This window comes from Lemur catta, chromosome 2, assembly GCF_020740605.2.
Source record: "Lemur catta isolate mLemCat1 chromosome 2, mLemCat1.pri, whole genome shotgun sequence".
NCBI lineage: Eukaryota > Metazoa > Chordata > Mammalia > Primates > Lemuridae > Lemur > Lemur catta.
The window spans coordinates 96,135,139-96,156,917 of record NC_059129.1 but is presented as its reverse complement, the minus strand read 5'-3'; the positions used below and the strand labels follow the sequence as shown (position 1 = coordinate 96,156,917).

Here is a 21,779-nt window from a genome sequence, read left to right as displayed (position 1 = left end):
ATGTATATAGACATTGTTAAACAAGTAGAGAAATGAGAGATGATTACTGAGAGATATTTTCTATTACTATTAGTATTATCATCTATCAACATCTAATTTTCTCTTATCCTCAGTTTTTTATTCCGTGGAGGGAGGAGGTTGCCCCTAGTCATTGCTAAAGATTCTTCTTAACATTGATAATCTAAGATTTCATTATTCTTTCAAAAATGTATCCTTACTTATTATCTATCTGTTCATAAGGGTAATTATTTAAGCAGGACAGGATTTAAATTTACAAGTATAGTCTTGTAAAATTTTTTTAAAATAATGCAATTAAAGTTCATCACTTTCAAGAAGCACATTTAAATTATGATAGAAAAAGAAAATAGTTGCATAAATTTACCCTTGGTAAGACCTTTGAAAACTTTATCAGTTTCAGGGTATTATTTAGTGCAAATTTGTCATTTATTACTTACTATTGTATCTTGAAGGATTGGAAAACTGGCTTAGCTTACAACAATTTTTATTGTGACCAAAGTGTAGTAGTTTCCCTTTGTTTACTCTCCACCTTTCCATATATACAATCAAATAAATAAAAATCAAGAATCTATACATGAAATACAATACCAGTTAGGTCTGAACATTTGACCCCTTTATAAAGAGGCAAATGGATTTACGGTAGTTGCAAGGAATACATCTGAAAGCTATATAACACATGATGTAAATGTAAAACATGCTCAAATATACAATATGATTAGAGCTGTGTTCCTTACTTGTAAATACATACTACACATTTACAAAAAAACTCACAAAATTCCACACTGCTTAAACTTGATTTGGGTTGATGACATCCATATTTATCTATTTAGCTTCTATCTCCTATCAATTTGACAATGGAGTTGCATCTTTTGTTTGTTATGTTCTCACTTATAACCAAAACTAAGTAAACATTAGCTTAGCTTGAATTTTACATCTAGTTAAATTATCTTATGGTCTAATGTATGAATCACTAATATGTTTAGAGCTTTTATTTCACTGTGAAACAGATTGCCTTTTATTTAGTTAAATTTTTTTACAAATATGATTCAAAAAATTTTACATTAAAACAAGTTAGCTATTGATTTAGTATTTGAAGTATATAAAAATGTTGATTCACAGCCAATGTAGTTATATGGCAGTTCAAAGATTAACTGAATAACTGAATACTATCTAAAAAGAGATCAGGTAATAACATATTTGTATCAAAATAGTGGTTTGAAAAACATTAATGTTTTCTTTGCTTTGTATTTAATAGTGCAATATCAAGATGTAAAACAGCATTTGGCATATTTTCTCAACATCAGAAAAAGAATTTTTGCCTTAAATTATTTTCTCAATGTTAGAACAACTTCTAGAATATGATAATATTCTACTGCTTGGATGAAGGTATTTTATAAACTTGATATATATTTAGAAGGTGGATCATCTCCCTAATTATTTTAACATACTATGAACCTCATCATTAATAAATAGCTCTGTATGAACATTTAGAGATTTTTCCTGCCACCCTCCTCATCACTGAACCTACCTACTCCCTAAAGCTTGCTTCCCATTTTAGAATTTATAGCAAGCTAAGTTGATTTAGAAGGCCACATATGGGATTCTACAATTTTTCTGGCCTTCAAAATATGAACATGCAATTTCATGAATGATTTTTTATGATCTATTAAGCAGAAGGGACAAAACCAGATTGTAGGTATATTTTGTTTGGGCTAAATCATGCCTTAAACATTTCCTTAAATTTAAAAACAGAATTGTCCAGCCTTGTTTTCTAAAACCTCGTTTTTACAACTGTGCTATCAGAGAATAACTACCCATGTTTATTTCCATACTTCAATGTTTATCTTAATTCTACTGAATTTTTTTCCTCTTCATCTTTATCAATGCCGTGTTTGTCTTTAGAAACATATTATAGAACATACAACCATATATAATTACATAGCTGTTGTGTAAGTCCAACACTGACTCTGTGGCCAATTATGCTATATGTGATATTTGGCTTATCATATATATGTTTTCTTTCCTTGGCAAAGGAAACAGCTTGAATTTGCCAAATTGTGTAGGTTGGATTGGAAACTTAGGATCAGGAGTCAAAATGGAGTATTCAAGAAAGTATATATTTAAAGAAACATTTTATGCTTTTAAAGGCACATAAATCATCCCAGAATTTTCATTTTAGTCCATAAGCTCCAATAAACTGAAATTCATGACAGATAAATTTATAGAGAAATTGTAAAGAAATTTTGAATAATTATCTAATATCTATTTAGATTAACATAAAATGTAGAAAAGTAGAATATTCAAATAGTTGCAGTTTTATGAGACCAAAGTAGATCAGTAGATAAGCAGTAATAGTAGGAGATAGTAATAGTAGATTAGTAATTACTGACTCAAATTTAAAATTGAGGTATAAATTTTCTACTAATTACTTTAACCTGTGAAATTATATTCATTTATATTATTTCCTTCTACATCAGATAAAAAGCTTTAGAATCAAGCTAAAAATTTTAAGTGAAAATCATAACATTTTCTGAATTATACCATTTTTTAACAAATGAAATTCCCTAATCACATGGCCTTTAACACAAAATAGAATTATATATGTCAATATTAATGAACTGACTATATATTCACAGTATTTTAACTTGCAAAAAATAGTTTTGAATGCAAAGAATGACTCTAAACTATTTGGCATATGTTTATGCATTGCATTATAATCACATATTCTCTTGCTTTTTAGTGTAGAAAAATATACCATTTTTAATATCACTATCACTAAATGTTTCTGTTCTTTATAAAATATTAAGAACAATTTACTTGATTCTGTTTAATGTTCAAATTCTATAACAGCACATAGAGTTTTAAGAATATATACTTTTTAAAATAATTATTAAATAAAGCGTTTATACATTACAACATTTATATCAATTTGTGTGTTCTCGAAACTCTAAACATTTTCATTTTATCAGATTTTTATTTCTGTTGGTGCTTCTTTATATTAGGTTTATGTACTTAAGAATTAATTGTTTATTAATATTTGTTAACAAATGCAATCGTTAAGAATTGTAGTGCTTCTTTTTTATTATTATTATTTACTCAGTTTTTAGGGCTAGCCAAATAAAGCAGTTGCAGCGGACAAGTAACAAAGAAATCCGTAGCTGGTTGTGATCAATTAGTTGTAAACACCACTGCACTCAGACCAGTCACAGAATTGCCTTATTTCTTAATGCAATTAATAGTTATTTTTCACTTTTGGTTAATGAATTCTCATTAACCAAATGAGATACGTGTACATACACGTATCTATGTCTTTTTTGTTTCTCTACATATGGTGTGCTGTGTGTATGTGTATTATATATATATATACACACACATATACACACATACACACATTATTTATTTTTTCAAAAATGCAATGAAAATATTTTATACATATCCCAAAGATACATTTTTCTTCTGCATTTTTGATTCATTTAAATAGCTTTACTATTCATTTATATAGCTTTACTTATCCCAAGCCAATAAAATAGGAAATGTGCTCATGAATGAAGGCCAAGAAGTCCATCTGTGTCTGTTCATTCTGTGAGCTATCAGCTCTTTAATTTCTCAAAATATTTTTTCTTCTCAAGCTTGACTATCTGCTTCACTAAACAAATAGACTGTTCGGACTACTTCTACCAGCAGATATTTTTTTTCTAAATCCCAAAGGGTCTTATTTTAAAGAAACAAAACTATCTTCTTCCTTCAGCATCCAAAAATTTTCCACTCACTCTGAAACCCTTAGTTTGTGTTAAAGGTAATTAAATTATTCCTTCTTGTCCTTCTTTGTAGAGATTTCCAGGACATTATCATAATAATCATGTTTATTAAAAGTCATTCTCTAATCTGGGGTGCTTCAGTAGAATCTTTCAAAATATTTGTCATCAAACTCTCTTCTACATTGATGACAGGGCCAATGATTTAATCCTTTTTAGTAATGATAAAATCCCCTGAGTACCTCCTGGTAGTTATTTAATAATAGTTATTTAATACACACTTTTTTACTTTAAGTTTTGTTTTACTAACAATTTCAAACATTATTTATCATCAGTTTTTTGAAGAGAATACTTTAATTTTTATGCTATATTTGAAAACTCTATATCTAGTCAAATCATGTGTTTAACTGTGTGACTTCCAGTAAGTCTTTCAACCACTCATTGCCTCAATTTTCTTATATATAAAGTAAGAGAATAACATAAAAGCAATTTGTCATTTCAAAAGAATTTTATAATGCTCTGAATATGATTGTTGTGTTTAATTTACTTTAAATTGTCTGTATCTGTTACTTTTTCTGAACATTACATCTTTATTTCCATTATTCATCTCATTTCTGTCTTTTCATAGAAATACTTTTACTGGAATATTACACTCACTTGTTAAACACAATATGCTTTGTAAATTTATTAATTGAAAATAATAAATCTAATAAATTAGTTTACATAATTTTATATAATTATATACTGTTCCTCCTAAGTCCTATTATCTATTTTCTCTTTCTCCTCCTCCGACCTCTCCTATGGTAACATTGACTTGTAGTTCCTGAAATTTTCACGTAAATGTAACATAATAAGTAAGTATACTTACTTAAATCATACTCGATTTTGCTGAAAGGATATGATAATCAAGGAATAAGTAAATTGAATGGAACAAAATCTAACCTCATTCAAATTAGCTTAGAAATGGACATTTACAGTCCTAAAAGATACATGAAGGATAATAAAGAGAAAATTTAATAAATACTATAAGAAGCTGTACATAATAAGATGACACAAAGATTTCTTATTGAACCTTGTCTAGCTTCATATTTTTATTTATATTTTAAAACAACTAAAGACAATATGATAAATGAAATTCTAAGAGGATTCTAACTTAGAGCTATACCAGACAACATTTTGGACAATACAATGAATAACTGAGAAAAACTGGCCAAATCTTGCTGTAAAACAACTATTAATGACTGGGAGTTAGGAAAAAGAGAAAGAGAGGAGAATTTCAGAAATATGCACTCCATACTAAACAGAAGATGAAGAAGGAAGAAGAAGAAAGGGGAAAAAGAGCGAAGAAAAATTCAAATGACCCAGAAAACACTGAAAGGATATGCACTATATTAGAATATATTTAATGACCTAAAAATAAATAAGGACTAAGTGAAAAACTAAACTTTTGCATATTGTTTAATTCTATGTGCCCAATAGAGCTCTAAAATATGCTACCATCATATTTTAAAGATTAAAAACATTTTAAGAGCTTCTAGAGGAAGGAGAAGAAAAAAGATTAAAATGTAATAACCCAATGTCTAAAATATCATTAAATTTTATTAAGAAATGAATTTCTTTTAAAAGTTGAAAAACACATTGTTAGCTGAGTGATAAAGTTCTGCAGGTTCAAGACTTTAAGCTTTAAGTTTTGCTTATAATTGTGAAAGTGTTCTATCAATGGTGGCTAAATTTTGCCTTCATGCTGTGGTGCACTGCCTGCTGTTAACCCTTCTGACTCCGGTTTTATGATTAAATATGGACCTTTGTCAGGTCACTTTATTTCATTAGACTTCAGTTTCTTCATTTACGGCATGAAGCTCCGTAGATTATATGTTAAACTTTTTTTTTTAATCAGACAGGACCCTAGAAATCTGTAGAATGTTATTTTATTTAAAACAGTATAGGCACTTTTATTATTATTAAACATAAAATTCAGTTTTACTAAATGTCTTAATGCATTTAAATGATGTTTACATTCCTATTATTCCACTGATTTTATTTGGTCTATTAAAAATTTTTGCAAGAACTTAAGACTTTGTATTAAAAAATAACATAGCTATGTCCCTATGTCTTATTTAAATATTATATATCTGATTTGTATTTCTTAACATTTTATATAGTTGCCACATTTATTTATACCTCTAATTTCAAAAAAATCCAGATGATTTTCAGAATTATATTCAGCAATTTCATTATCTTTATACTGCAAATCTCCAGTAATCTGTTAGCAATCTTTTTTAGGACTTTAGTCATTTCATTGCTTTGTTCATTATGCTTTGTGCCTCTGTTAACAACTTGATGACTATGCAATAAATGCTCGGTTTTTAAAATAATAAATGACGAAAAAACAGCAACCAAAAGCAATTTGTTGCTGTTTGCTGTGCTTACACATCCTAGTATGGACTAATATTTATCAGGTCAGTAAATCAAATCTCAAGTAAGTAACAGGTGGTTCACAGAGGCAGAAAGTACAAATGGAATTGTTGTTTGTTGTAGTGTGGCAAATAGTTTTTAGATGCACGCTATAGACAAATATATCATTAGGATGACATGTTCTGCAGGCAATGTTCAACAATGAAATGCCAATTGTTCTTTCTAACTTCTTCTTGTGCCTGCTTTGCAATATTTTGCTTTTGTTGGAATTCTTCACGCTTTATGCGTTTTAGAGTGCTGTCTCTGGATGGACTAATTTATTAGTATCTGGTGCCTTGGCGTGTATATTTGTCCTTTTCCAATATTAAATTTTAAATCTCTCCATTTAGACTGGACACACATTAAATTTGCCTTTCTTCACATTTCTTAGAGTGGGCACTCAAAAATTAGAGAGTAAATGTTTTTAAGTCTCTGGAGTTTATAGTCTTTATCCTAAGGTTAAACACACATAGACACACACTCATACACATACCCATGCACAAGATCTTTCTTTATGGTGAAAATTCAAGAGTTAAAGGATTTGCAGGAAAGTCTTTCATACAAAAGTCCTTTAAAATACTAAGGTCAAAAATGAAAAGAGAATTTGTAGTTTCTTGCAACAAATTGAAATTTTGAAATAATATTTTGTATATATTTTATTACACAGAAAGAGTTCTAAATGTGTTTTAATATTTGAGTTAAGAATAAAACTATTGTCTTTAGTTGCTTTATTTTGTAGTAAAAATCACTTTTATCATCCAGAATATTCCTCCACAAAACTTTCATTGCTATATGTAATACTTTTCCATTTAATCAAACTTGATAGTAAAAGTTTCATTTTTTATTTATGAAATAATTTAGGTACAGTGACTAGTAGGTTACCTCAAATATATATCAAAAATAATTAATGGGAAAGACATAAGAAAATAGATTTTGCACATTGTGATTTATATTCTAATAATCATTGATAATTTGATGAATAAATAGAAATAGATAGATGATAGATGATAGATGATTCATAGATGTAATAATTTTCAAGGGATGTAAAGATCACAAACTGAAAAAATGATGTTTTAATGTTAAGAACCCAAAATGAATTTATACCATCTCAATCTAGGTATAAATTATGATAACAGGCTTAATATTTTAGATATATACTATTTTATCATTACAAACTAATAATATACATTCATTGATTTTAAGAAACAAATAAACAACACTTGGTCAAATTTGGGAAACGGTAACTGCCATTTATGAAGATTTTATCTAGCAGCATATTTATTTGAGCTAATCTATGACCTAAGCTACAACACTTTTCATTAACTATAAATGACAGTGTATAAGAGGAGTCATATGGATGCAAACAAAAGATTAAATTGAATGAATTCCTTGCAGGATGGATTGTATAATCTTTTGAAAATAGCATTCATTTTAAGATGAGCCATTCAAAATTGCTACCTGTCCAACCTGCTCAAGATGAACAAACTAGAAGCATATAGATAAAAATTGCTAGTTGTCCCTAGACAAGCCATTTTAATATCATTACAGTCAAGTTTTAGACACTCTAGTCTCACATGTGTGCTGGATTTGCTACTTATCTTCTGGCTTTTTGCACTTATGGTATACATAATCTGGGAGAAGTAGAATACTAATAATTATCATTTATGTTGTCTAATATGTAAATGAGATTTCAAATACAGTGACCTCGTTCCTGTCCTGTTTATACAGTGTTTGTCATAAGCTAGACAAATAAGACTCTAATAGAAAAGATTATAACCTTCAAAATATGTGGATCAAATTAAAATCCACATAATCCATCTACCTCAAGTGATGATCATTTATAAAAAATAGATAACTAATTTCATTCTTGCAATAAACGCAAAAGAAATTACTAACTCTTTTGTAAAATATTTCCTCCCTTAATACAGAAGGTAATAATGTTAATAAAACTAAAATTTATTTAAATCATATGCTTGCTTCCAAACCATAATTTGACAGTATAAAAAAGAGAGCTTATTTGCTAGGTTTTTAGAGTTTTTTTCTAACTTTCTAATTGTTTTATAAATTTTAATGCATCTAGGAAAATATTTTTCTAAATATTCAATGGGTGACTTTCTGATAATTTAATAGCAAAACTTAATTTTCTAACCAAGTTCACAAATAAGTAATAACAGGTTGTTCTAAGACCAGATGTTTTTAAACGGAATTAAATTTTTAAAATTCTGAAATTAAAGTCTAATTTACACATTCACTGTATGTACTTTTAGAAAAGAGGTGTTACAAACAGAAGAAATTATAATAGTTTTTAAAAACTTTGAAGTGTTAGCTAATTTGTACAAGCACTAAGTCATAAATTGTCAGCTAAATAGATGTGATAGAATCTTATGTTTCCATGTACAGCAGCAAAATGAGCCCTGATAATAATTCCATGAAAAATCAGGAGCATAGATGCTTACTCTTGTTACAAGTGATTTAATCCATATGGAATGTATATAATAAGGAAAAAAATTGAAATGAACATATACATTAAAGCAATGTTTCACAACCTTTGATTCAGCAGAAGATTAATTTGATTTATTATTAAATAATAGAGAACTATAGTAAGACATAATAGATTAGCAGACAAAAAGGCTCCATGGCCAACAATGTTGGGACAATGCTGAGTTAAACTTAAGCATATTTCTTTATGGCAAAACTTTTCAGAGCCTTTAATTTGTTAATAGTGAATACCCAAGAGGAGACTCTATTACATAGTTCTCCTGACCTTATTTGATCATATAGATCAGCTCAGCATCTGATATTTTATAAAAGCTGTCCTAAGATATGCTAAAATACATTTATATTGTATAAGCATTATGAAGGGTACCACATTTAACAACTTTTTTGCTCCAACTTTAAGGCTTTAGTTGGAGAAAACACTGATCTGCTTGAATACCTCACATAAAAAATAAATTAGAGTTATTTTCTACAGCATAAAAATTTATGTTTTGATGGCATCATTTAAGATACTGAGAGTAACAATTCATGCCTCTTACACACAAAACTAGTTAGGTAAATTCGTATCTCAAGAATATAAGCAGAATCAGAAAGAAAATGCAGTAGACCTCTAAAATTTGAAATATTTGCATTTTCTTTTCCTACATTTTTTTTAAAAGTTTCATTAACTTGTTGTAAAGACAATGATGGTTTAAAATAACAAACAAGAAGGGAGTAGCCAGGCTGCTTAGAGACAAAAATTCAGACAACTTATAACAAAAAAGAAAACTAAAATTCTGTAAATGGACACATGAAATAAAAAATTTGAGATTACTGCACATATGGTGAAATATTACTTCACAATTCAATAAATCCCTGTGGCAGCCAATTACATCTACAATAATATAATTTTTCTTACTTATAAAAAATTGGAGTGGCAGTGCACCCCAATAAAAGAAAGTCACTTCTGCAGCCTCTCTTGAAGCTAGGGATATCCAAGTAAAATTATTCTAGCCCATAAGATATATAGAGAAGAAGCATTTGCTTTCTGAATAAAAAGGCAATGATTTTATCTTTTGCTCTTCTTCCTGTCTTGAGATACAGATATAAGGATACCTTGTGTTGTGTGGACATCTTGCAACCATGGGGATGAAAGTCTTACTCTAAGAATGGTGCAGCAGGTAGGTAGAAGGTGCCAGGTTCCTTGATACTATCTTTCAGCAGCTGTTTCAATTTCGTCCTTTCTAATCTAAGACTATGAGAACAATCATCCCCTATTTATGTGAGCAAATGTTTTGTAAAGTTTCCTATTACCCATAAGTGAACCTATTCCTACTAGTACAGGTTCTGAATCTATTACTGGACTTTCAGAGGACAATAATGCATGTTTATAATATTGTTACTAAATGAACTCAGAAAGTTGTATTCCTTTTAGAATTTTCAGTTAAAAATTATAAGCAGAAAAGACTACATCATGGTTAAACATTTTCCATGTAAAGAGTTAATTTTTTATAATTTAGTGATTAAAAACTCAGTAATTCAGAAAATATCAATACCCATAATGACTTCCCTAAGATAATCATATTACTAAAGTTTTCCTGGTGTATTTTATCTTTTCCATAGAACTTTTCATATGTAATTCGTTTTAAAATGTTGTGCTAATTGTTTAGGTAGTAATAGATTACTTTCAGGAATAAGAGGATACATTGGCATTTGCTTTAACTGTAGAATTATTATAGAAGTTTGATTTTTTTTTAATAAAAACTCAACTCTTTACCTTTACTTTCAAGGCTCTACATCCTTGCCATTATCTTCCACATACTCTTCCTCATATATTCTGCACATCTGTATGTAAACACATTCCATCTGGACTATCTGCTACTCACTTTTATAATCTATTTGCTTTTCCGTTCTCTTGAACCTATTATATATCAGTCATATGCTGGAGCCTGTTCATCCTGCCTTGCAAGAGCCAGTTTTGCATCTATTAATATCTCCCCAACTCTGCTTTCAGTGACAACTCCATTGGTAGCGTGATATTGGCCATCGTGGGAATATTTAAACCATGAAAATTGGCACATGGTACAAACCAAAGCCTCTTTCACTGCCACAGCCAACTATTAAACAATTGCCATCATATTAATGAGCAATACACATTATTTATGTTAAATTTTTATGCCAACTTTATACATTATTATTTAATTAACCTTACACTGTTTAATTGGTGGTTTTAGCACCAGAAAGTCACCAGATCTACATAGTGAAGTACAATGATTATCTGTACATGAATGTCATAATAATATGCTATTGAACATATTATTTAATGGATTTAAATGGATTGAAAGGGCTTAATGAAATGGCAACAATGGTCAGCTCCACTGATTTGTAATATATTAATGAAAACAAATATGAATTATGGTTAATTTTTCTTAAACATACAATCTTAAATAAAAATCAACATGATTTAGGCTATAAAGGAATAACTAAAAGCAATAAATAATGAGCATCTTCAAAATTTATGACTTCCTTCTGACTCCCATTTAAAATATAAGTTTGAAATAGGAAATTAATTTCACAAATAAGCTAGTTACAGATTCTTATGACCTATTCTTATCCTAAGAAATATTATTTAAATAAAATAGAGTCATAATGGTATACTGCCATTTACTTAAATTATTTAATATGAGATGTTTTTATTGTTATGAGATTATTTGCTATGGGATTGTTACAGAATTAAAAATTATTATTATAATCATTTATTGATCATGTTAAGATTTCTGGAGTAAAGTCCTATTATTGATTGCCGTAAAATTCAGGCAATTTTACCGATGTCAAAGTAAAAGAAAATATGCAATTATACTCTTATAACTAAAATCTATTTTTTAAAATTATACAATGGCTATTATTTAGTTCCATTAGATGGCTACCAATACCATTTTTTTCTAAAACACCCAATTTCCCAATCAAATTAAATTAAGAGTGGCTTTAAATTGAGAATAATAAAGAAAATGACTCACATATCAGTGTTGTATAAGAAAACATAAGTTTAAACTATAAATTCTTACTAATATATGTATTTGCAAGTGAAGTACCAAACATCAAATCATAGTTATATTAAAAGAACTATGAGCATAATTAACATTTGGAAGAATTCTCTCTTAAAATAACAAGTCAGAAGCAAGTGTTTAGCTTGCAATATACACTTGCTTAGGATTTGAAAAGTGCTAACTATAGAATTAAAAGGCTCAAGGCAGACTGTCCTCAGATCAGTCAGAAGGCCATGTGGTTTCAAATAGTAAAAATGAAACAAACTATGCTTCTATTTAAAAATTGGTCACCCAATAAGTAAATGATGTTATCAACAAGAATTTGAAACTAGCATTAGAAAGGGAGCATTTGATTTTCTAAAATTTAAATTGATTTAACTAATATGTGATTATATGGATTATAGTAAACTTCAGCTACCATAAACAAGAAACGAAGGCATAGAATGTTTTTAGTTAGAAATATTACCTATAAAATTTATTTTTATACCATCTTTCACAAAGTTAAGTAACTTTTGGGGTATTTTTCAAACTAAAAAGGTTGGAAATGTCTTTTGAAAATATAGACACTATTGTATCAAACAAATCAATAAAATATTAAAAATTATATGTATGAACTCTTTATAGAGTTTAGTACCTAAAATAACTGAAGTATGTTTGGAAATAATTCATTAATTTTGTTTTCAACTAAAATATCCAAATTAAGAACTATCAAAATAAATATTTTTTAGTTCTTGACAGGTGGAAGATTCAAAACATTATTTGTAATATCTTCCTAATTAAAAAAAACATGAAGCCCTAATTGAAAATCGATATAGTAATATAAACATTTTGAAATCAACATACACTTCCCTGAGTGTGAATCTCATTTTTGCATCTCCATTTACAAGCAAAAGTTTCACTATTTCCAAGGTTTTGTGGAGTTTTATTGGTAAAAAATCACTTCATTAATATCAGTTTCCCAAACATATCTTCAGTCTAGTGAATTGCTAAACTTATATTGAAATACACCTCCCAGCACCCCCCATTCTCAATACCAATAATAGTAAGGGAAGCAGGGAAACACTTACCTAATTTTATTATGTTAAAATAATATTCAGGTGCATATTCTGAACCAACTTAGATGACAGTTGTAGCCCTATTCTGTTTATAATGTTTATCATGCCAGTAACATTGAAAACCTAGAATTTCACCTTTGCTTCAAATATCAAGTCCATCCACTTAATAGGAAAATTTGTTGCAAATTAATTCACCTCATTTTATCATTTCAGGTATAGACAAGAGCACATGAGAGAATGGGGAATGTTTTAAAATAATTAATTTAGGATTAAACATCTCTCATAAAGAATAGCAGGAAACTATGTTATATATAAGCTGGTGAAAAATGAAAATCACCCTCTATATAAGTTAGAAAGTATTGGAACTAAGTCTATTTCAACCAACGTACATTAAATAGAAGAGGAAACATCACTATAGTTTTAAAATCCAGTTAGGTATAATGACTTCATTAATGAGGCTTTTGTCATACAAAATGACTTACATTCTGTTAATTTCTGGGCTTCCAAGCAAAATTGCAAAAATAAATATAAAATCAACAAATTTCTAACAGATAAATTTATTCATAGTGTCATTGGGGTTAGTTATACAAGGATTAACTAGAAATATTTAAAACTAGAAGTTTTGGAGATCAATAGAAACGAGTTTGTTTTGATAATATTTTTACTAATTCTATTTAATCTATACAAAATTTTGTAATCTATACAGAATAGATGCAATCAACCTCTTTCTATCCAAGTATATTGAAATTCCTATTGCTATTTAAAAGAACCATGATTTTTTTTTCTTAAGAAAAAAATTTCTCTCTTTCTAAATATGCATACCCAACAGGATTGATATGAAAACAGTTTAACTTGAATGATGTAATTATGTAATGGAATGTAAAAAATTATAGCAATTAAGGTGTTGTGACATGCTCTAATGAATGAAGTTACACTGGTTGATGACACTATATCTCCTACTCATTAATTATTTGGATAGAGTGCATTATTGTACTTATTATGAAAAAAGAAAGTCATAAAATAACAGTATAATTTCATCTGTACATTTGCATTTAATATTGATATTTATTTCACGTTCATGAATTATAAAAAAAATCAAAACAATACCAATATCATCTGAATTTACAGAAAAACTCACAATGTGGTTCTATTCTTTCACTACATGCTTCTATTATATCTCAGGGAGAAAGGAGTTAGCATTTCCAGAGAATAGGTCTACAAGGCAAATCTGCACATGTGTGCCTTGCTAATGTCTCCAACTCGCTGGAAATAGTTTTTAAGCTTTTTTATTTGCTGACTAAAGAGAAAGACACACTTCTTAAATGTACCTAATTAAGCAATTTTTCAAGAAATTATCTCTTACTGTAAAATAATATACTGTTATCATGTACTTAAAAGATTTAATAGAGCATTTTTTAAAAATAACAAAAATAGCCAAGGTCTGTTTTTTTTATAATCTTAGAAAGAAAAAGGAAAAGGTAAAATTAAGATGATAATCAAAAAGGATCAAGTGATACAAGTTCCTTTTCTAAATGTGTTTTATGTTTTTTTCTAAGTTTGTTTCTTTTCTTTAGAACAAACTTCCTCCCCATAATAAACTACAGTTAAAAAGTGTAACAATAATGGCATTAAACTAAGAGAAAACAACTCTAATCACCCTTGTGGTGGGAGAAGGGGTTGTAAACTGAGGTATATGTATTCCTTCCTTAAATCAAATCATAAAAAACCACAGTTGCTTAAATTAATCTCTATATGGTTCGCAAATATAACCTGTCTATTGTTGACATGCAATATATATATATGTATATATATATATCAGTTTTCTTTCTTTTCTCTCTTAAGAGTTTCCCCCACCTGACCCATCACTCCAGTATAAGACTATACAAGGAAACATCAACCTTACACAAGAACTCTTACACCAAAGAATCTACAGCAAAAGAACAAATTTATCCAAGTAAAAATGTTACTAATTTGGGTGCCATGTTTGCCATTAAAAAAAAATGACCTATTTCTCTACATTTCTCAAGACAGTGGTCTTTTTATGAGCACAGTACTCTTGATAATTGTACAAAGACATAGAGAAAGAGAAAAAAAGCTAGTGAATATTTCCTTATTTCCTCATTATATTTGTTTCACTGGCTTCCTGCACAGACACCACTGTTTCAAAGTACATGTTTGTATAAAACTTTTGGTCTCTCTTAACTAGACATTGCAGACTAAAATAGTTCATAAAGAACACCATCAAAGAAAAAAAGGCACTGACTTTCCTGGGATAATTTCCTACTGAGAAGACCTTTCTTAGGTTTACTGAGAAACCTCCCAACAAGTCCAAGGGGACTATTTTTCCAGTGGCTGTAGAAATGTGGTTTTGTTTTGAGAATTATCACAAACAAAGCAAACTGGTGAGGTGGCTACTTACAAGCAATTTACAATATTCTGCAGCTATGGAAAATGTAGCTACCTAGAAACTGCAAAACATGAACGAATAAGCATAATCACTTGGTGAAGAATGCTTGGTTTTCCTTATCTTGTCTATTCATAAAAGACACGTCAAAGAATTTTTTTAATGCTCTAAAAAAAGGAAAAAGAATATATAGAAATTCAGAAAAATAAGAGACAAGCCATTGACAATATTGGTCTTGTCCGATTAGCTTCTCAACTTTAATTAGCTAATGAAAAATGTGTAACACATTGGTGGAAACTGCCACAGTGGCCACTACATCTTATTTTCCAAATCTTAAAAAAATATTAATTTTTATAAGGGTGCTGGTTCTTTTCAAGAGATATGTGTACATGTGTGTACACACTCACACGTGTGTGTGTATAAAACATAACTACATGTTCCACAAAGTACTCATTAAGAACAAAGGTGCCATTTTTTGGTAGCAAATGTACAATTTAATAAACATTGAACTTAAAGATTTTAGCATTCTTGAGTTTCTTTCCTTCTTATTTTTTTTTTCTTAATTTGTAGAAACGGGATCTTGCTATTTTGTCCAGGCTGGTCTTGAACCTGGCCTCAAGTAATCCTCCTGGCTCAGCTTCCCAAAGTGCTGATGTTACAGGCGTGAGACACCATGCCTGGCTCTTGAGTTTCTTAATGTCGCCCTATACATTGTAAATTATTATAATTAGTTTCTGTGATTCACTGAGCTAGCCATTACAGAACTTCTAAGTGGAAACAAATCATCATAGGATGACCATAGATCTCAAAAGCTCATTGGCCAAAATATTTATGGAGTGGAGGCACTTACAATGACTAGAGAGAGAGGCAGCATTTTTGCTTCCAGGAGCCTTTGAATTCAATTCTGGTGATGGAGGCAAGGAAAGACACAGAAGCAAATAATTTATCCATAGAATTTGAGAAATAAAAATGGGCTATCAAACTTCTGTTCTTGCATTTATACTTATATGGGCCTAAAAATCAATAAAAAATCATTTATATGGGAAAAATGATTTAGATAAAGATGTAGAAACTTCTAAAAGATATTTGAGCACAATTATCCTTAAAAGAAAATGTCAACAAGTATTTCATAACAGAAAATTACAGAAAAAACACTTTAAATTTAATTTGCCTTTGTCTTCATCATTTTTTTCTCAAATCTTTTATTCTTGTAAATGTCTAGCATAACTATAAAATGGAGAGGTGGAAAATATCTTAATTTCTCCTCTGATGATTAGATTCTCTTCTTCGTCTTAGATAATTTCAGTCAAGATCTCTACTGCTTTAATTACTTAGATACCATATTTACCACAGCTGAAAGAAGTCAACTTAGTTTCAATGGTTTGGTTCCACAAATGACAGAAGTTAAGCATTTTGGGGGGTTGGTGACTCTATGAATATTTTATAATCATGAACATTATTGGAACCACTAAGAATAAAGACCCATTATTTATAATGGGTTTACTAAATAATAATTAAGAAAAAAAATGTTTAATGTAGAAGTAGCCTCGGTTCCTATGGAAACATTTTAGTCCTTAGTCCCAATTTTAATCAATATTGGTGTTTAGGTTCTTAACTTATATATTTGTTAATATGTAATCAATTTTAACCATCATTTTCAGATATGTGACAGGCGTATTAGTAGAACAAAACTTACTTAAAAAAAATTTTCAATAAATTTTAAGAAAATTGCTTAATGGGAAGAGAAATAACAAATAGGTTTCCCTTCAATTTACTTCAGTAAAAAGTATGACATTAAAAAAATAAAAGTAAAATATATCTAAAATTATATTATGGAAAGGTGAAATTGAAATGGTTTTCTGAGTAAGAAATCATTGGCAAGTTGGTGGCAAAGGCACACAACAAAGTTGGCATTTCATTTTAAAATGTGACAACGGTCTTTTTCACAGCAGATTAGTTTAACATCAAACACCCCACCAAAACAGTTATCCAGTTTTAAGTGCATAATTCATTGTTGCCCTTCACTGTACATTAAATGTCACCCATCACTGTGACAGCAATATAAAAGCTGTAGCATACTAGTGAGGAGCTAAGATCAAAGCTATTAATGCAAGCACGTTGGATATGGTTTTCTACAGTGAGTTAAACCATTGAAAACGCTATTTTTAGAACATCTTTACCTCTGAGCTCCAGAAGAAATACATAATACTTTTTAAAGTATAAGGACTCTCTGTAAAACAACAGCCTTGTCATCTTGTGACCACAGACCATGTTAGAGCCAAAGCATATGTCAAGATAATCCTGGTGATCACTGCCACAATAAGCCATTGAGTAGATTCTAGGGAGACCATCCCCTGCTGCCTAATCCACTAATACAATAGGTAATTTTCTAACATTCTAAAAATCACACAAGGCAATTAAACAAAAAACATGCAAGAAATTTCCTAAATTCTTTTAAACTTAGAAAAAATGAATGTTATGTATCTAACACACTGAATATTCTTTGTTTTGTTATTCTAACCAAGAAGTCCAGGTGAGTTAATATTGTTTGGCTTCCTTTACCCTTTTTTCTGTAGTTGACCATATTCATTTTTTTTTTGTTTAAGTAGCCTAAGAAATTTTTGTATAATAGTATTCTCATTATAAAATTTGGTATAGTATTATTTTTTCTTTTTCAAAATGTACTTGTATTCCATTTTAAAATACCAGTATCATAATAAAATATGCAATATTCTCATAAGCTTAGTGAATAATTGTTAAGGTTACATCAATCCTGTTGGAGGGAAATGTGTATACCATTATTTCCTGATTTTAAGTTTAGTTCTCAGTTATTCACCTCTGTACGTCAAACTACTAAAAACCCTAGACCAAGATTTACACACTTCATCTTAGAACAGCTCAGTTGTCTTGGAGATATCTATGATTAAAAGAAAAACAAAAAAACCTAATATATATGGAAATTTAAATTGACTCATTTTATAAATACTATCTGTTGTATCAATAGTATCTTTTGTTTAATTAAAGAAATATTTGAAGCAAGGTGAAAAATACATCTTATTATCAGTATAAGGGGTGGATGCCCTAACCAGATTTTTTTATATGACTGCCATCTCCATAATAATATACCTAGGCCAAAGAAAAAGAGAAAGAAAGAGAAGGGAAAAGATTCAGGGGCAAATCTGACTAGTACAAGCCCGTCATGGACAAGATTTCTTCCTAACCCTCTGTCAGCTGAAAGCTATTGCTAGAACACTTGGGACAAGATCATTCTGCATCTAGAATGCACTAACCCAGGATCATCTTTACTCTTAAATAAGAGTTCTCACCTAATTCAGATAAGCATGCTGGTTATGTCATTATGCTATAAATAATAATACAACTGATTGCAAAAGATCATAAAATATAAAAGCATACCAATACAAAAAGACCTACTATATATCTCTTTCTTAATATCACTTAAATACATTAAAAATATTTGTTAAATATTCTTGGATTTTTTTTTTTAAATAAGGGTGAGGGAAAATTTTTAGAAGGCATCACCAAAACAATCCACTTTTAAATCGTTTGAAAAACATAAATTTTAGTAATTATTATTAGATCTTGTCATTAAATTAATATTAATAGTATGATGGAGCATATATTCAATATACTTCAAATCTAATATTCTAATGACAACTAACAATCTACCTAATGCCCTATTTCCTTTATAGTGCTATATTTCTCTCCAGTTAAATGTATATTAAAAGTTATTTTTAAGGAAAAGATATTTAAATATATGGAATTCATGAAAAATTAGGATAACTATCAAATATTTCTATAAATTTAGTCAAAGATAATAGATATTTATTGTCAGATATGTGCACTGATTATAAGATTATTAATGAAAAGCATATATCCAGATGTGTATGTTCTTGAATTTAAGCTTTTGGTACAATTTGTAGGATGTGATAAGCAGCCAATAGATATTTGTTGAATAAAATAATAAATAGATGAGAGACAAATTAATTTTTAATATTTTATGGTACCCTAATTATCAGTGCTTACTAGAGTCTCAGAAAATATTTGACTAATTGAGTGAGTGATTAATGCAATGATTAAACTAAAGTAGAAATAGAAAACAAATTGAAGATGCATATAGCTTCGTAGCTAGAAAGATAAGAGAATAATACTTGTAACAGTAATGACAAGAATAATATCAGAAAATGACCAAAACAAAAGTAAAAATAATAATTAAAAATTTTGACAATACTTAAATCATTTATTATATTTTAGTTTTGAGATGAACTGCTTTCATTCTTAAGCAGGTATTACACAATTCCCTAAAATTCAATATAACTTTCAATAAGTAATAAATATGAGTTCTGTTATTGAAGTAACAGTTACTGTAGACTTTTGTTTCCATGATTTTCAATGAAAATGAAATATATATCTAAGAATTTTTTAAAAACATAATTTTTCTTTCTTTTCCCTGTAATTGTTATGGAGATAACTATACATCATTTTTACTTTGACATCAACAATGATGTTAATGAGTTCATCAGTGCTCTTTATATGACATGACATAATTTACATTGATAAGTAAAATCAAAATGCCAAATGTGGCATTAAATAAATGTATTTTAAATTCTAACAAATATTGTTATTCTATTTAAATTAGAAAAAAATTAAGTTCTACGATTGAAACTTGGACATTTTATCTTCTTTTGCATAGGAACAAGAGTTCAACACCATGTCAGAGTAGATTTTAATTATACAAATTCATTTGATTTTGGATTTTCAGTTTAAAATTTAAATTGACTATATTCAGAGATTTTTCTTTTAATCTGAGTTTTAAGTATTTACTTTTTTCAAATTTGGGGATATTTTTAAACAAGATTATTCTAATATTGAGAATTGAACAAAATATTCTGAGAAAATGTGTAAAATATTTATTTTTATATTATGTGTTATGTTACCAAGAATCTGCAATGTATTTCTCAATATTGCTTATCTAACACTATCATTTAATAAGCAAATATTTTATACTTAATTTTTTTCAGTGTGAGACAGTTTGTTTTTACATTGTTGAATAAAAAGCTGAAGTGGGACCATTTTCAAATCTATTCCCTTAATAACCATTGACAACATATAACATTCCAAAATTTAAAGGCACTAAAAGGTAGTACAAGAACTGACTTTATGTCCTCAACTAGGATGACTTGAGTGTATTTTTTTTATTTACTTTTTCCCCCACCCCTGGGGGTATTTTTTGTGCGTAAAATCAATCCAGGTTACCGTAATTATACAGATGCCATCTATGATATTTTACCAATGTAAGAGTTACAGAGATATTTTGAAAAATTAGATAAGTGTATGTGGATACCACTTGCCTCTATTTGCAAATGTACTTTTAAGCTGGAAAAAAATCCAGAGGTTTCAGTATCTGCTTTAAATATAATTTTAAAAAGATTTCAGCTTGGAAAATTAGGAATATCTAAAATTTCTAATGCAAATTTAAGATAAACCAAGAGTTTGTGTTTGAGACCCTCAGGAAACTCCTTTTAGACATAATTCAGCATGATTAATGCCACACAATTGCCTCAGAATTGTCTCATGACACTTTCCTCTTGGCTTTATTTACAGCCTTCCTGGGAACTTTTGTTAATTTGATTAAGAAGAAACAGGTGGACATGCAAACATCAAGGAAGGCTTTTTCTATACTTGAAGTATTTATTTTTCTATGTGGCTTGTGGGCTGACTAAAGAGCTTTCTAGCCACTGAATGACTCTAGAACTAAATTTCTCTGAAAACATATAAAATAGGGTGGCTGTGTTGGTCATTATAAAAAATATATAATTGGTACAAAGATGCTAAGAAATGAGAAGGCTGTTTAATGTTCACAGGATATGAAAAAGCTGGAGCTAAAAGTTTACGAACTTTGAACTCAAAATTCCCATTTCTGGGGGGAGAATCTCAAACTTCAAATAAAATTTTAACAAGCTCTACCATACAGTTTCAAATGCTATATGGCCTCAGGGTTCCAATACATATTTTCAGAAAAATCCAAATGACAATTGCCTGAATGACTCAAGCCAATTAGGTGAAAAATGATAAATTGTTATAATAATTATGTATAAATATATCAAAAATATCTATGTGTAAATATATTAAAGGTATATAAAATATTATGCTACTTCTATAATTGATTTTATTCCTTTTTTTAAATGAATAAATTAAACTTTTTTTTTTAATGGCTAGGAAAAATTCCAATGACTTCATTGGAAAAAGAATAAGTTTAACGAAGGACAAATATCCTGAATGATAAATTTATCAAAGAAGTCTATGTAATATAATTGAAGAAAGACTGCTGCGTATTTAATTTTGATTACAGGGCACGAAAACATACATATAGTTGTACATTATAAGTATTTTTATCAATATGAAAAATTATATTTAGAATTCTAATTCATTTTGGATTCAGAGCTATTAATATCTTTCGGATATTTGATAAATTATAAAAATTCAAAGAATATAATGAATATATGGCTTGACTCAATGTTATTAGAGTAACAATAGAATTCTGAATCCTGAG

At 28.8% G+C, this 21,779-nt stretch overlaps 1 protein-coding gene across 1 annotated transcript in view; it reads right to left on the bottom strand.

The window, feature by feature from the left end:
• Window positions 1-21,779, bottom strand: part of GRIK2 (glutamate ionotropic receptor kainate type subunit 2) — a 599,434-nt gene that overhangs the window by 122,189 nt on the left and 455,466 nt on the right. The window lies entirely within an intron of this gene.